Source organism: Eublepharis macularius, chromosome 2 (genome assembly GCF_028583425.1).
Source record: "Eublepharis macularius isolate TG4126 chromosome 2, MPM_Emac_v1.0, whole genome shotgun sequence".
NCBI lineage: Eukaryota > Metazoa > Chordata > Lepidosauria > Squamata > Eublepharidae > Eublepharis > Eublepharis macularius.
The window spans coordinates 208,497,093-208,513,709 of NC_072791.1; positions in this window are offsets into that span (position 1 = coordinate 208,497,093).

A 16,617-nucleotide genomic window follows, 5' to 3' on the forward strand; every position below is an offset into this window, starting at 1 on the left:
TCATGTGCTGCCGGGCCATGGAGAATGGCAATAAGCAGATTTAAGGTGAAGACCTGTAAGTAAGCGAATCCCTTCTGATTTTTAAGCGTATGCGAAGGATCGGTGGGAGTTGAAGCTAAAAAGGCGCAGACTTCTTCCCCTGCACCGAGTTTCGGAACTTAGATGGCGCTTCCCCCCCCCTAAGATGGCGACGAGAAAGCAGAGCCCAGCAATGAGTAAATCGGTGATGGCGACGTTACAGGGGAAGGGGGAAACTTTGGAAGATATGGTGAGACGAGCAGTCTTCGATGCTGTGCAGCCCTTTCTAGCGAAACTGAATGAAATGGGGCAAAAGGTTGATTCAGTGGAGAGCGAAGTGAAACCCATTAAAGAAACAGCGACCGGAGCAGAGCAGTCTGCGCACGAGAACGCAGTACTCATGAAAGCAACAAGTAAGGAAGTGAAGCTTTTGGAGAATCAAATAATAGGATTACAAGTGGACCGTGCCCAAGCGGTATTGCGTCTTCAAAATGTAAAAGAAGAGCAAAGTGAAAATTTAAAAGATTTGGTGTCTGGACTTTTGGCGCCATTCGCAAAGGCAACTAAAGAAGAGTTAAAAAGCGATATTTTGGAAGTCCGGCGGACATCTTCAAAGTATGTAATGAAGCGTCAGCTGCCTCGCGAGATTATTATTGACTTTTCATCTAAGAAGACTCGGGACACCATCTTAGACAATTCGTATAATGTGGACTTGGATTATTTGGGCAATAAGGTTAAAATATTGAAGGATGTTCCATTTTTGGCTCGTAAAAGAAGATTCAAGTATAAAGGACTTGCGGCTTTCTTGAGGAAATGTGATGTAAAATATAAATGGCTGTTTCCAGAAGGCGTCTGGTTCAGATATAAGGATCAAATTTACAAGATTACATCGGACGCGCAGCTGACAGACTTTTTGTTCAACCATCAGGAGTTTCAGCAAGAAGAAAGTTCGAAGTCTGAAGGGGAAAGTGGGGGGGGGGGGAGGAAAGAGCGGGCGCAGCTGCTCCAGCTGCGCAGAGAGAATTGAGACCAAGACGCAAGGGGGGGGGGAGAAGTCCTGATCCTGAATATAATCTGTATTGTATAAGACCTACCAATCTGATAGCATATTAGAAAGTTAACTTTTAAGAAAAATTGCAGCATGAAGGGAATACAAGACATGTAGTGTAGTGTTTGTTGTTTGTATGTTGCTTTTCCCTTTTCCCAGTCCTCCCTTCCCCCCTTTTTTTCCCCTCCCCTTTATACTTTTGTAGTCTTTTGTAGTTTTGTATGTTAGATATAAAAATTTTTTTAAAAAAACATTTATAATCGGCTATCCCCACGAATGGGATCAGGGCAGATGACATCAATAGTAAATTTACAAAAAATTCAGTTCAGTAATAACAGTTCTAGAACAGCTCTAGATGGCGTCTCATATTTCCAACCCCCAATCAGACATTCTATGTGGTGAGCGATGGAGGAGCGGCAATAGTCCAACCAACGGAAAAAGTCAGGATGGGGATTACACAACCCTCACCTCAATAGGAGACCGGTTGGAAGGCTGACGCCCGGCCTCAACCATATGCCTGGTGGAACATCTCTGTCTTGCAAGCCCGGCAAAAAGTGAATAGATCTTGCTGGGCCTGGGTTTCAGCAGACAGAGGGTTCTACCAGGCTGGTGCCAGAACCAACTCATTCAATTGTCTCTGAGAGCCTAGAATTCTGGGTCCCCACAGAGACGTCAGGTGAGTCACCAATGTGGTTCTCAAGATCACTGATCCAGAGGAGTTCGCCATGTTAGTCTGTAGCAGCAAAATTGAAAAGAGTCCAGTAGCACCTTTAAGACTAACCAACTTTACTGTAGCATAAGCTTTCGAGAATCACAGTTCTCTTCGTCAGATGACGCATCTGACGAAGAGAACTGCGATTCTCGAAAGCTTATGCTACAGTAAAGTTGGTTAGTCTTAAAGGTGCTACTGGACTCTTTTCAAGATCGCTGAGAATCTTTTGGAGACCAGTAGGGTCTGTAAGTCCCATGGGGTAGATTGCCCTAATCAGTTCTTTGGGAGAAGGAGGTGCCATGACTAATCATACCTTAAGCAGATAACAATCTGACCATAACATGATCTTTACATTCTTTCTCCTTTGTCAAATCTGTCCATACAACCTTTTTGCATAACCACCCCCCAACACGGTTTAACTACCCAATCCAACTATCTATAACTTGGGGGGGGGGATCTAATTCACTGAGTGCAGAGATGCAAAAGCAACTACAGGTCATAAAGAAATGAAATCCTGCCACCACGTGTGTTTGGCAGCTGCTGGTGTCGGAGGACAGCATAGCGAAGAGGCCTGAGGCTTGGCTCCCAGGACAACGGTGGGTCCACTAGCCGAACATGTTTGCCACAAACCTTGTGGTCATCATCATTCTTTATTGCATTAGCAAAAAGACGTTAACAAAAAAAACAAAAGAAAATTAAATGCCCATCCAGATAAAATTTTAAAATAAAATTTCTGGACATTTTCATGGTGCAGCTTTGTATTGAGATTAGCAGCTAGCCTTGGCTTCTTGGAAGAATACCCGAGGACCCTTGGATTCTATGCAGCCAAACTCTTAGGAAAACAGATTGTTAGACCAGAGAGCTCAAACTGATGCTGGACTACTAGGCACCTTGAGAACAACCCCACTGTATAGGCGGTTACTTCTTTATCTCCTGACTCTTCCAGCATATTTTATCCGTATAACTGTGCTTATATACCACTGTTCTAGTGGTACAGATTAGTATCCCACCCAGAGCAGTGAACAAAATCAGTGTTATTCCCCACAATACTGCTGGCAAGCTGTGGGAGGGAGGAGTGGCTTTCTCAAGGCCGCCTATTGAGCTCATAGCAGTAGTGATATTTGAACTAGCAGAGTGATTCACAACCCAACCACTGTGCTACAGCAGCATAATGAATTGTGAGCACAGACAAGCCTTCGCTAAGACACCTCCACTGACTTTCAGGCTCTAGGAGCCAAGCTACCAGTGATGCCTGACACAGGTTGGACACTTGTCAGCTTCCCTCAAGTTTTGATGGAAAATGTAGGCATTCTGGTCTTGCAGCTGTAATGGAGAGCCAAGCTGTAAAACCAGGACGCCTACATTTCCCATCAAAACTTGAGGGAAGCTGACAAGTGTCCAACCTATGTAAGGCGTCACTTGTAGCTTGGCTCTTGAGACTTTCAGGCTCTACCATGTTATTGGTGTTCAGAAAGCATTCAAGTCACATTGCAGTTTCCCCACTTAGGAACTATTTCCATTTATTCTTTTATATTTATATCCCATCTTTCTTTTTCAAGAGAAGGTGATTCACTTTCTCCCTTGCTTTCAGTGAGCTTGACTGCTGTGGGAAGGGCCAGATGGTAGCTGGGCTAAGCAGGCTCATAGAAGATGCTTAAGTCTCCCCTCCTCAGCTAAGCATAGGGTTGTCAGCTCCAGGTTGAGAAATTCCTGGAGATTGAGGGGGTGAAACCTGGAGAAAGTGGGGTTTGGGGAGGAAAAGGACCTTGGCATGGCATAATTCCATAGAGTCCACACACACCCCGCCCCAAAGTAGCCATTTTCTCCAGATGAACTGATCTCTGTGACCTGGAGACCAGTTGTAATTCTGGGAGATCTCCAGCTACCACCTGGAGGCTGGCAACCCTAGCTAAGCAGCTGCTGAAGTCCTAGAGAAAGGCGGGGGGAGCAGGTAGTAGACCCACCAGAGGAAAAGGTCTCCCTCTCTGGCAGAGCACAGATGATCATCTTTAGCACTTCATGGTGATGTGCAGCCTGCAAGCAAAGAGTGAATGCCAAATTTATCCGCAAAGGCCGGTTTTACTGCCAGCAGGCCTTAAAAAAAATCCCCGCAGTTTATATTAATAAGATGGAATGTTATTGCATGTCAGGAGTTATTGTGATTTATAAGGTACTCCTCTCACCTAGTGCATAATAAAAAACACAGGGCTCTCCATTCCAGTAACTGACAGATGATAGCAGTTTTATCTTCAATATTTAACATGACTCGGAACTTTCTATCATATTTGATGACATTCTGCTATAGCATTTTTCTTTTACCGCTGTTTTAGATGACTTGAATTATCACAGCAACTTTTTTTTTGCCCCCCCCCCCCCCACCCAAGAGACATTTAAAATAAAAATAGATATTCTATATTTACTTATTTTGATTTTTAGGCATATTGTTAAAAGTTCAAGGCAACAATTAAAAACAAGTAATTTTTAAAAACCTGGGCCTTCATCTCTCAACATCTATAGATCCTATTTGTCCATTTAAAAATGTCTTAGATTTAGTGTGAAAGATAGAAAGGAAAAGAAATATCCCGTCATAAGGATCTTCACTTAATTAACAGTGATAATTAAGATGTGGGGTTTAGGCCATTGGTTGTCCCCGCTGTATTTTCAGGAGGACTTTGAGGAAATTATGGAAGGCCTTTTCCAGAAAGATGAACACAGAATTAAAAAAGAATTTATTCTGTATACTAGCAGGGGTGGAGTGCTACAGCAGCTTAGAATGTGAGCTGGGAAATTCCCAGGTTGAATCTCAACTCAGCCATGAATTCTACTACGTGACGTTAGGAATTTACTTCTCTAAACAGCCTGTCTTCAATATGAGAGTAATAACACAGCCATACTCTATAGGGCTGTCATAAAGATTATTGAGACTATGTATGTCATGTGTATTAAACATTCAAAAGAGAGTGGAGGGATGCAAACATCATGGGAGATATAGATATGTCATGAGGTTTGTTTCTTGGCCCTTTTAAACTCGTGGATCTTTATGATCCGTTGACTTCCTGATTCACGTTCAGCTCTCCTGTCTGAGTTGTAGCCTCTCTTTTCCCTCTGGTCTTTTCTTCTTATTCTTATTCTTGGGGATTGTAATATCCACATGGACTTAGGCAGAGTTAACAGTGTGTCTGGTCTAGAGATGGGCATGAACTGGAATACGAACCAAAAAAATCCACGAACCAGCCCAGTTTGTGGTTCACGAACCAGTGGTTTGTAGAAGCTCAAACTGGTCTGCTGGTTCATTTGGTTCGTTTTAACACCAATGCCCCTTTCCCTGCTGCTACAAAGCAGCAGGGAAAGGGGCATTTAAATCCCACAAACCACAAACCGGTTCATGAACTTGCCCCAGTTCGTGGAAGTTCGTGGTTCCTGGTTTGTGAAAACACCACGAACCACATGTTTTGGGTTTTTTGCAGTTTGTGTCTGGTCTCCATACTGGGGTAAATAAAACCAGTGGAAAGGAAGTTTCCTGCTTTACTCCTCCCCAGTATGGCCCACAAAATGCTGCTTCTGGAGGATTGGGGAACCTGAGGAATGACATGAGGAAGCTGTGTAATGGGGAGGAGGAGTTGGTGGAAATCTCCATTAGTGGAAAAATTAGGCTGGATCCAACCATTTCTTTCTCCCTGCCTACCTCTAGCCAAGCTCAGCTCCTCTTTGCTTGTTAGAGTGGCTATATTCAGCGCTGGCAACAGGAGGTGAGGGACCTTGATCTATACATGTTCCTGGGTAAGAGCTGCTGAATGGCAGGTGTAAATATCGTTCTCCAAGTTCATTTCTTGCAAATTCATTTTTTTCTTGTGTTCGTCTGCTTTATTTTCAGCTAAGCAATCTTTCTACCATTGTCCTTTCCATTCTCTGTTTGACCTTTTCCTTTGTGTGTTCTTTTTCCTGATAATTTTACCCAATATTTTATCAATAAACTTTTATTTTCTTTGTCTTCATAGAAATGATTTTTACTTCCAAAAGTGATGCGTATGTCTTCAGTATCTGGAACAACCAAGGAAGACCCTGGCCCAAAAGAAGATGGAAGTCTAAGTGTTAACTTATAATGTAGGCTAATGTAGGGAAACTGGCTATTTGAATTTTGCTAGGGGGCATGAACTACAGTAACTTTAAGGAAATCAGCAAAAAGGCATGCCTCTGATTAAGCAGACATCTCAGTTATATACTGTTAGTCACCAATTCTTGAATAAGCATTTTAAAATTTTGGTTCCTGTTATGCCATGGTCTCAATGACTGTCTATTCTATGCCTATTAAATACCAAGCGACTAGCTTATAATAAAGAACGTATTACCTTCAAGAATAAATTGTGGTAGCAGAATATAAGGTGTAAATAATAAAGAGGCTTAACATATAAAATATAGAGGTTTAACAGATATGTGTTATGCTAAAATTGATTTGGGTGGCTCATTCCCGAACAGTTGGGAAAGGGGCGGTCAGATTTCCAAAAACTCAGTCTTCCCATTTTCATGGCAGTAAAGTGGAACCTTAATAACACGCCCATTCTCCACTCACCAGTGTTTAGTCTTTATCTTCCAGCGCTGCCCCTCCTTGCTTTAAGCATGCTGTACTTTCTCTTCACTCTTTGTATTTTTCTTCTGCGTCATCTGGTTCCTTCTTTTGGCTCACAATATCAGTAGCCCACTAATGGTATTTCACTCTCATTTTTTTGTTCAATTTTCCTTCTTTTACTGCTAAAATTTCCAAATTTCTTGTAGCTCTTTCTGCTTGTATGATGAATCACTATCTCAAGGCAGACCATTGGATTGAAAGAACTTTAGAAGAAGGCTGCCACTTAATAGGAAATGAGAATTTAGGTTTCTTTTTCACCTTTTCCATTTCTCTCCATTGGAAATGTTGCTGTCCAGCCTTTTCAGCCAGCCAGCCAAAAGTTTCACCCTTCTCTCTCTCTCTCTTTTAGTTGACATACTGTTCTATTTAAGACTGTGAGCCAAGCTACAAGTGACGCCTGACACAGGTTGGACACTTGTCAGCTTCCCTCAAGTTTTGAGGGAAGGCGTCCTGGTCTTGCAGCTGTAATGGAGAACCAAGCTGTAAAACCAGGACGCCTACATTTCCCATCAAAACTTGAGGGAAGCTGACAAGTGTCCAACCTGTGTAAGGCATCACTTGTAGCTTGGCTCTCAGTGTTATGTCTGGTCTTGGAGATGGAACGGTGTTTTTTGGATTCCGCTGTTCAAATTCTCATTCCATTCCAAGCCTATCATTATGATATTGCCTCACTTTTTTGAACTGTGAGAAATTCCCAGGGTAGCACTTTGCCTGGGTTGTTTCCCATTGGGGGAGAGAGAGCAGCTGAGACTTACTGTGTTTTGTAATGTATTCATTATTTACACATGTACTAGGTGAGCACAGGTGGAGGTACGGAGGCACTCCTACGGGTGCTACCTCACACCAGATCCCTGGAGAGAAGAATCCTGCGGCCTCAGGAGGATCCAGTCAACTCACACACCAGTGCCAGTCTCCTCCTCTCTCTGCCTCTTTGAGCTCCTAAAACTGCGCTTGATTTTCATACAGACACCCATCTGCTCTCTCCCCTCAGCAAAGGTGAGGCTATTTCCTCCCAGCCCTGATGGGCACCTGAGCAGAGCAATCTTTGCCACCTAGTGGACTTATTAGCAGCCTTTGAGTCTGTGGCCAGCAACTGCTCACGTGCATTCTCTCTGGTGGCTGCTTCTTTGTGGAGTGGCTTTGAGAAGGTCAGGAAGGCTCCGTCGTGTCTATCACTCAGCAGAATGTGGAAAACAGAAATGTTTAGAATGGAACTACTTATAAAGGGATCAAAATCACAGCGTAATGGAACAGGTCAGGATGGTGCTTTTATAAGGAAAGAGGATGGTAGCCTGTTGCGATGTTTTTATTGCATGATCGTCTTGCTTTGACTGTACTGCCCTCTGTCTTTGTAATCCACTCTCTGCTTTTTAAATGTGTCATGTCTGTTTTGCATTTTTTTTAAAAACCCTAGTCCTATTGCATTGTTTTCTAGATGGCTCATGCTTTCTTACTGAATTTTTAAACCATATTTTGTAACCTGCCTTGCGTCTATGTGAGAGAGGCAGGTTATAAACAAAGTAAATAAATAAATCATTCAAGAGCAACTGAAAATTGCTGCAGACAAAAAGCTTTCCGCTCACAAACCTACTTTTTAATAAGCAATGCGGAGCGAGAAGGTCAATAGGGCTATTAAACAAGGAGTTGTGCATGGTCCATGCTAATGGTAAAGCTGAAACGTCCATGTTGAAAGGTAATTTAGGGAGTGGGCACAGAACCTTTGAAGTGTTACATTTTTTTAAAAAAAGGTTGAACATTACACGGCATGTGTGAGAGCAGAAGTATCCTGACAAGTGGAACAAGTTAGGTGAGGCTGGGATTTTTTTTTAGGCTATAGTGTCGATTTTTTAATGAATGGCTATGGCACAATGCTCACAAAAGTGATCATGAGGCAATTGGTGTGCTGCAAATTAATTGATATCCAGCCATGCAGTTGGAAAGAGGGGATGTTAACGCAACATCTTAAATCCTGGATGCCGCCATGTTGCCAACACCAGAACAGCACTGGCATTGCTAGATGCTCTCTTGGAAAAGAAAAGACGTGGCAAGAAAAGGCCCAGCCCCGAGGTGCTGAGAGAACAGAGCACCTGCACTGGAGTCCATAGAGCAGCTTACTGACCACATCCACGTGCCAGCTGTATATGGAAGCAGCCAACCAATGGCCCATTTCCATGGGGCTGCCCTGCCCTGCCCCCACCCACACATAGACACAACAAGGAAATTACTTTTATTGCTAACTAGCAGTTGCTGAATACCCCAATTTAGATCAGGGCCAAAGTACAGGAGAAGAAGGCTTAATGTCTGTGTTTCCTCCACTGGGGCAGCATGCAACTCTAGCGCAAAAATGGCACTCGGGGGGTGTTTCACTTACCACCATGTCACAACTTCTATTTCACAATACAGCTGTATTGGCCAACTCTAGATCTGCAGTCTGAACCAAAGACAGGGCTGAATTGGCTCACCAAGAACCAGATCAGGGGCAGCAAAGAGTACAGAGAGTGACTGTTTATGTAACCTGTCACAGAGATGCATTTTTGACGGGAAATTCCACTCGCTTTTGTATGCAAATAGGTCTGCAGACCGTAACAAGCCCCTTCTGCAAACAGCAGGGCTAAGCCCACAATGAAGACAAATACAGTTCATCACAAAACTTGTGTGCTTTGAGAGTTGGGATGCATTTGGAATTAAATGCTTTGATAACGTCCTTAGAGCGCATAAGGTTGGAAATCTTCAGGAGAACTAAGAGCCAAAACACACGTTAAGAAATGCCTAGGTTCAGCACGTGTTCTCTTACCTCAAGGTTTGCCGGGATCTGTAGGCGTCCTGGAAGCTTAAAGGCGTCCTGGAAGCTTAAAGCTTAAAATACAGGCGCCTGTATTTCCCTTCCCCTTTCTGCTGCTCTGTAAATGCTAAACTTTAAGCTTCCAGGACGCCTACAGATCCCGGCAAACCTTGAGGTAAGAGAACACGTGCTGAACCTAGGTATTTCTTAACGTGTGTTTTGGCTCTAAAAGAAGAGATTTTGCAACGAGTTGTCAAAAGTTCTGAGCAGAGCAGGGTTAGTGATGGGCTATAATCACAGTGATCATATTTGTTCTGATGCTTGGCGATTCGCGCAAAGTACTCTCTTTTGTGAAAAGCACTCTTCCACCAGAGTTCTGGGGCTGTCATCTGAGTTATGGGCATCCTGGCAGGGGTTATATATTGCCTACGAAAGCTGTGATTTACTTCAGACAAAATCTGTATTCTCAGCTACCCCATAACAGCGTAGGCAGGTTTAGCCAATGGACTCCTGGCAGCATGTTCATTTCTTATGGTGGCATTGGAATTGGGAACTGGGCTGGGGTGTTAACCTGTGCAGCTTTACCTTTTATTTCTGTCAGGCTAAACGTGCACCGCAAGAGACCTTTGAATCTTGTGTGAGAAAATGGTGCTTCCAAGAAAAGGAACCGGATACCCTCATGATAATCAGCTTATATTTGATTTGTTATATATAAGGACAAAGGAAAGACATTCATCTCTTTTTAACACATAAAGAAACTTATAGAATGCACCAATCTCCTCATTATAAGAGATCCCCAAGAATATGATTAGAACTGAACTGCCTAGCTCTGTGTAGTATTTAATCGTAAAATCAGTGTAGTATAGTGGCTAGAATGATGGACTAAGATCCGGGCAACCAAGATTTGATTCCCTTCTGCCACCCTTTTCCGGGTGACCTTGGGCCAGTCGCACCCTCTCAGCCTACCCTTACCTCACAGGGTTTGTTGTGAGGAAAAAGAATGGATGAGAGGAGAAAGATTTAAGCTGTTTTGGGTCCCCACTGGAGTCAAGAGTGGGGTATAAATGAAATAAATTTAAAACTGATCTCACAACTCCAAGAGAGAAAACATGACAAAGAAGATGGCCCGTTCTTATCTCCTTGGAGTTAATCAAGTTGGAGTCAATTAATCACAATGAACTCAGTCCTGTCCACAGGATGGGTTCATCCAAAAGAGAAAGAACGAGGGAGAGGTTTCTGGAACGTCTTTCTGGATTCTCTCTGGGCACTGCTAGTTCTTCTATACTTGTTGTGGGGCCTCCTCTTATTCTGCTTTCTAGATCTGGTTTCCAAAAATGACATCAGAGGGGCCTTGGTTGGAACTATCTGCTAAGCTCCACTTCTCCCCCGACACCAACCATTTCTTGTCTCTCCACCAGTACAGCCACTCTGGGAGCCAGTCTAAACACTGGACCATCCTCAGGGTGCTGCATTGGCATATCTGTACATGATTCTGCCATGGAACTTAATGGTATCCTAAGAAGTTTATAGACTAGCCTTTGAATTGCATTGCATGTGTCCCATGTTCTGGTGCATGATACATTACACATGGCATTTTAAATGAAAAGCCATCTTGTTTTAATCCCCACTGTGTTCCAAATAATCACAGATGGCTACTGGATGGAGATGAAAGAGCAATCTGTGGAATGTCACAAAATAGTATTTTCAAAAACACATAGCTGTTTTTATTCTTTCTTGCCATATCTTGAGGCATTAAAAAAGGAAACATCTCTTTCCCATGGGCAAGTGCACACATTCAAAATATACGACCAAGAGCCAGTGTGGTGTGGTGGTTAGACTGCCAGACTCATATCTGGGAGTTCTGATACCGAACCCTGCTCTGCCATGGAAGCTTGCTAGAGACCTTGAGCCACCACACACACGCAGCTTAATCTACCTCACAGGGTTGTTGTGAGGATAAAATGGAGGAGAGAATGATGTAAGCTACTTTCGGTCTCCCTTGGGGAGAAAGGCAGAGTATAAATGTAGTAAATGACCTCTACTCTGAATGTTGTGGGGCATAGAAATTGCGGTCCTTCTTCTAAAGCTTTCCCCTTCCCTCTCTAAAGGTGTGCACTTGCATTCTGCACTTCCAAACCATCCAGGGTGTTTCAGAGGAAGGGGGCAAAGGGTGTTGGGGAAGGAGGAGGAAAGGGTAAAGGTGTTTTTGATGGAGGAAATGAAGGGTAATGGCCTTTGTAGCAGAGGGGGTGAATGATAGTCCTGGTATCAGCGCATAGTGAGGTGGGGGAGCTGCCAGGGCCCATGGCTTCTGGTTAGGCTTCCCAGTTGCCCACCAGTGGCGGACAATCTCCCAGGGGTTTGCCCCATTGCCCACTGATTGCTGCCAATTGGCAGGAGTTGGCAAACCCCACGGAGATCAATCGCCACCGGCAGGCAACCAGGGAAAGTGTGCACCAGGCACACGCCTTGTGGGGCATGATGATGTCAGTTCCGGAAGTGACATCTCACAGGCTGCAGGCATGCTCCCACACTTTGCTGGTGCTAATCCTGGCCCCCCAAAGGCCAGAATTAATCACATGTGAAGTGCAAGAGCACATCTGTGGCCGGCACGAGTATGTCACTTCCCGGAAGTGTTGTCATTGCACCTCTCTGTGAGTGCACACGTGAGAGGAGATCACTACAGGTAAGTCCTGGGTCCCCTCTCCCACTAGGAGAGTATAGGGACCTGGGAACCCTAGTTCTGGTGGGACCTGTAATGTTTAGGGTTCCAAATGAGAGACAAGAAATGAGGAGTATTTCAACCAGCTTTATGTACAAAGCAACTCCAGCAAACTGTGTGCAATCTCAACTAGCTGAACTGACTACAAGAACATGTGACCTTAGAGAAAGTCTTAAAATTAACAGACCTTAACAGGTTATGGTAATACAAAGGAATATCTTAAAAGTTTAAGTTGTATTACTACAGGGTTCACTGCTGCTGACTCCCTACTCATGCATCTCTTCGGCTCCCGGCACTCACAACTAGAGATGGAGGCCCCCTGGTTCACAAAGCAGTTTGTTTCATTCGTGAAAACATCACATCCAGGTCAGAAAATCATCACTTCTGGGCCAGCAGAAGTTCACTTCTGGGTCAGAAGAAGGTCTGCAGGAAGTCCATCCCCTGTTGCCTAGGAAACTGATTGATTAGCACCAGGCTGTCTGCAGTGACGAACCCAAAAAATGAACCAAACGAACCAGCAAAAGTTCATGGTGGTTCGTCAGAAATGGGATCTGACGAACTGTGGTTCGCGAACCACAAACTGGCCTGGTTTGTGCTTAGTTTTGGTTCGTATTTCAGTTCGTGCCCATCTCTACTCACAACCTTCCACAGTCTTCTTGTGAGTGCTTTGTCACCTCTGCTCCCAGCTGCATCATCAAGGGCAATATCACATTCAGGTCTCTGTAAAATGAGCAATTATTAAGAAATTTTAAAGATTTTCTTTAGAGATTTTCTTTGGATCCTCTTTATGGTTTTGCACTTCTGCTCACTTCCCCACTTCTTTAGAATCTGCTTGGGTGTCCTTTGCATGAAGCACCAGAGTTCCTGGCGGCCATGGCAGTGGCACACCTTGTTGCACACACTACTCATCAGCACCATGGGGAAAGGGCGTGCAGACAGTGTGGGCAGCTGTGACTGCAGGTGGTAGGAGAGCTTGCAAGTGTGCAAAGGAAAGACACACAGGAAGGTAGGACACATGGGTAGGAGAACAAGAAGGGAAGGCTAGTAGTGGGCATTGGGTACCCCGAGTATTCTCTGCCCAGAGACCCCCAAAATCTGGAACTGGTTCTGGTAAAGGGTAAGGGTCTTTGGCCAGGAGGGGGTAAAGAGTTAAGGGTATTTAGGAGGTAACATGAGTAACAGTGAAGGGTGCCTGCGGGGGCAAGCAACCGGGAAGGAGGGGCCGTAACAATCCATATTTTGTTCTGGGACCCTGCTTGTATGAATCCATACACGTTTGCCATTTGGGAACCCACCTGAACCCATTGATCTGAGAATCTAATTACTAATAATGTTATAAATTAAATTCTTTTGTTAACATCTTTATTCACTGGGGTTTAAAATAACTAAAGTAATATTTTCTTTACTTGCAAAAGAATTCTATATATGGTAACAGCAGCATGGCTCTTATATGCTCAAAAATGGAAGTGCAAGGAGCTACCTTCATTGGAAGATTGGACAGGAAAGGTGATAGACTTAGCTGAGATGGCCAAACTTACAGCGTTAATTAGAGACAAAACACTCTCTATATTCATGGCAAATTGGAAACCCTTTATGGACTATCTGCGAGAGACAAAGAAAAACGAATTAATGATTTGTGGTTTTGATTTTTAAGAATAAGTATCTGGGATATCAAGAAATTGAGATCTAGAAAAATGATATTAATTAGACCACAAGCTGACTGATACTAAAGGAGGAAGTAGATGCAGAGGAGTTAGCCGTGTTAGTCTGTGGTAGCAAAATCAAAAAGAGTCCAGTAGCACCTTTAAGACCAACCAATTTTATTGTAGCATAAGCATCTGACGAAGAGAACTTGATTCTCGAAAGCTTATGCTACAATAAAATTGGTTAGTCTTAAAGGTGCTACTGGACTCTTTTTGATAAAGGAGGAAGTGTTGTAAGCGAAAAACTGTAATGGATTAATAAGCTTATTATGTTTTTTACTGTGGTTTTTTTTTACTTTGTAGATTGATGTACGCCATTGTTGGCTCTCTGTAGTTTGTCTCGTTTTACTTTCTTTTGCTCCATCTTTTACTTTTTCACAATAAAAATAAAAAATAATTTTAAAAAAATTGCAAGAGAATAACAATCATGTCATACCCACTGCACAGATGCACAGCCTTTCAGCCAATCTTCATTGTATTTAAGTGGGAACATCTCCATGAGTACACTACACTTGGTATACACACTCCCATTCCAATTAATACAATGAAGAGTGTTAGCTTTTCTGAGCTGATGTGCTATATGTTATGCAAATGTCATAATATGGCATGAATATGGTACTGGTCCTTGGCACATTGCGGGGGAAGTTGCCAGACTACCATGTTAGATAGTTTTGAAAAGCACTACTCTAGATAGTTCAATCAGACAGAAAAAGACGAAAACCTTGAAAAGCAGCTGATGAAAGACGGTGGAATGACCTACTACTTCAAAAATCACCAGCTGATCTAGTAGAATCAACAGGGAAGAAATCTGATCAAGTAGAATCAACAGGGAAGAAATCTGATCAAGTAGAATCAACAGGGAAGAAATCAACAGGGAAACCCACATCCATTTGTAAATTGAGATCATGTGTGACCATATTTGTTTCTATCCCAGTCAGGTCTGAAACCAAACTAAAATATGTCTAGATGGGTAGCCATGTTAGTCTGTCTGTAGCAGTGGAAACGAGCAAGAGTCCAGTAGCACCTATAAGACTAACAAAATCTGTGGTAGGGTAGGAGCTCTTCTAAAATGGCTCCTGCCAGGTGGTGTCTTCTGTAATTCTTGCAAATCTAATGTTGGCAAAATAATTTAAACTTAAAAAAAATCTGCTGCCCAGTTAATCAAATGCAACTTCTAAATCAATTCAAAGGTTTTAAATCATTTAATTGTCAAAATATTGCTGAACTTTGGTCTTATCTCTTTTAATGTGTATTTTAAATCTGTAGTTACATGCTTGTTGTGAACCACCCTGAGAGCCAAAACAGACGTGATGAGAAACCTAGGTTCAACTCGTGTTCTCTTACCTCAAGGTTTGTCAGGAAGTGTAGGCGTCCTTGCAGCTTAAAGTTTAGCATTTACAGAGCAGCAGGGAGGGAAGTGCAGACGTGGGGCACCTTTCCTCCTGCTCTCGAGGTGCATTGCGGCATCTTCTCTTCCCCACTTACACCGAGTATCGCTTCATCTCCCCCCCTCACCCAGCCTGGCCCCTGCAGAGCGACGCCTGGCTGCACTGGGAGAGCTGGGAGGAAAGGCTCCCAGAGCATTTCCCCCCCCCCTCGCTCACCTGGCCCCTGCCCAAAGCCACATGGCCCAGAGCTGCATAGCCTGGCATGCTCTGCCTTTACCCCGATCGCATGGACCATCACTCCACCCACCCCTTGCCCAGCCCCTGCAGAGCGATGGTGAGCTATGCAGCTCCGAGCCGCGGGGCTTCAGGTGGGGGCCAGGAGAGCGGGAGGGGAGGAGATACAGCAATGCTCTGGGCGCCTTTCCTCCTGCTCTCCCCGTGCAGCCTGGCATCACTCTGTGGGGGCTGGGTGAGGGCTTCGCTGCATCTTCCCCCTCACTCGCCTGGCCCCCACCTGAAGCCATGCAGCTCGGAGCTGCATAGCTCGCCATCACCTGTACTTCCCTCCCTGCTGCTCTGTAAATGCTAAACGTTAAGCTGCAAGGACGCCTACCCTTCCTGACAAACCTTGAGGTAAGAGAACATGAGTTGAACCTAGGTTTCTCATCACGTCTGTTTCGGCTCTGAGCCTGCAGGCGGAGAGGGCAGGATATAAATCTAATAAACATAAACTTTCATAGGAATTGCAAAACAATTTTTTATTCTTGGTTTTGCTTATTATCTAATGGTGGATGACTGGATCTGCATTAGTGGGTGTTGGCCCAGACTTTTCTTAGGCAAGAAGGGGAGAAAGCAAGGAGGAAAGTGACATTGTAGCCTCATCCACCAACAGATGGAAGCAAAAATATTTCTATACTGCAGTGTAAGTCAGCAGGAGTAAATAATTATGCAGTGTCTGAAGCTCAGTTGAGTCATAATCACAGAGGACATGTAGATGCTACATATGTAAAAGTAATCCCAGTAATAATTGCATAACTTAAAACAGTGACAATGTTAAAAAATGAAGTACTGCTGTGGCTAACGTAAGTCCCGGACAGTTTACATTCCCATTTTGTGCCTGTGTAGAGCATTGTTAAGTGTGACCTGCTCACAGTTATACATGCCTTGATTACACCCAGGCCTGAGTGTAATCGATCGAGTGGAGTGCAAGTGGAACACAAGAGAACAGGGAGGAATACATATGAGTCTGTTCACTTGCCATTCAAGTGTAACTCGTCACTTCTAGCTTGGCCCATAGTATCTATGCTTTTGATTGGGTTGCACCGTGATGATCACCTCATTACAGTTCATTAAATGTACAAATTAATAAAGACAAGGACTTTTAGCCAGAACTTGTTTCTTGTGTGGCATGCTCAAAAGGTATGTTCCATTATACCATTCCTTAGTGTTTGGGCTCTGAGGCAATGCTTAATATGTTTGGTTGTTGTGGATTTTCCAGGCTGTATCACTGTGGTGTTGGCATTGTAGTTCCTGATGTAGTTCCACCCCCTGGGAAACTCTTACAGGATGACTCAGCTCAACCCCACCCCTCCTGAGTAGATATAAATTACCTGCCAA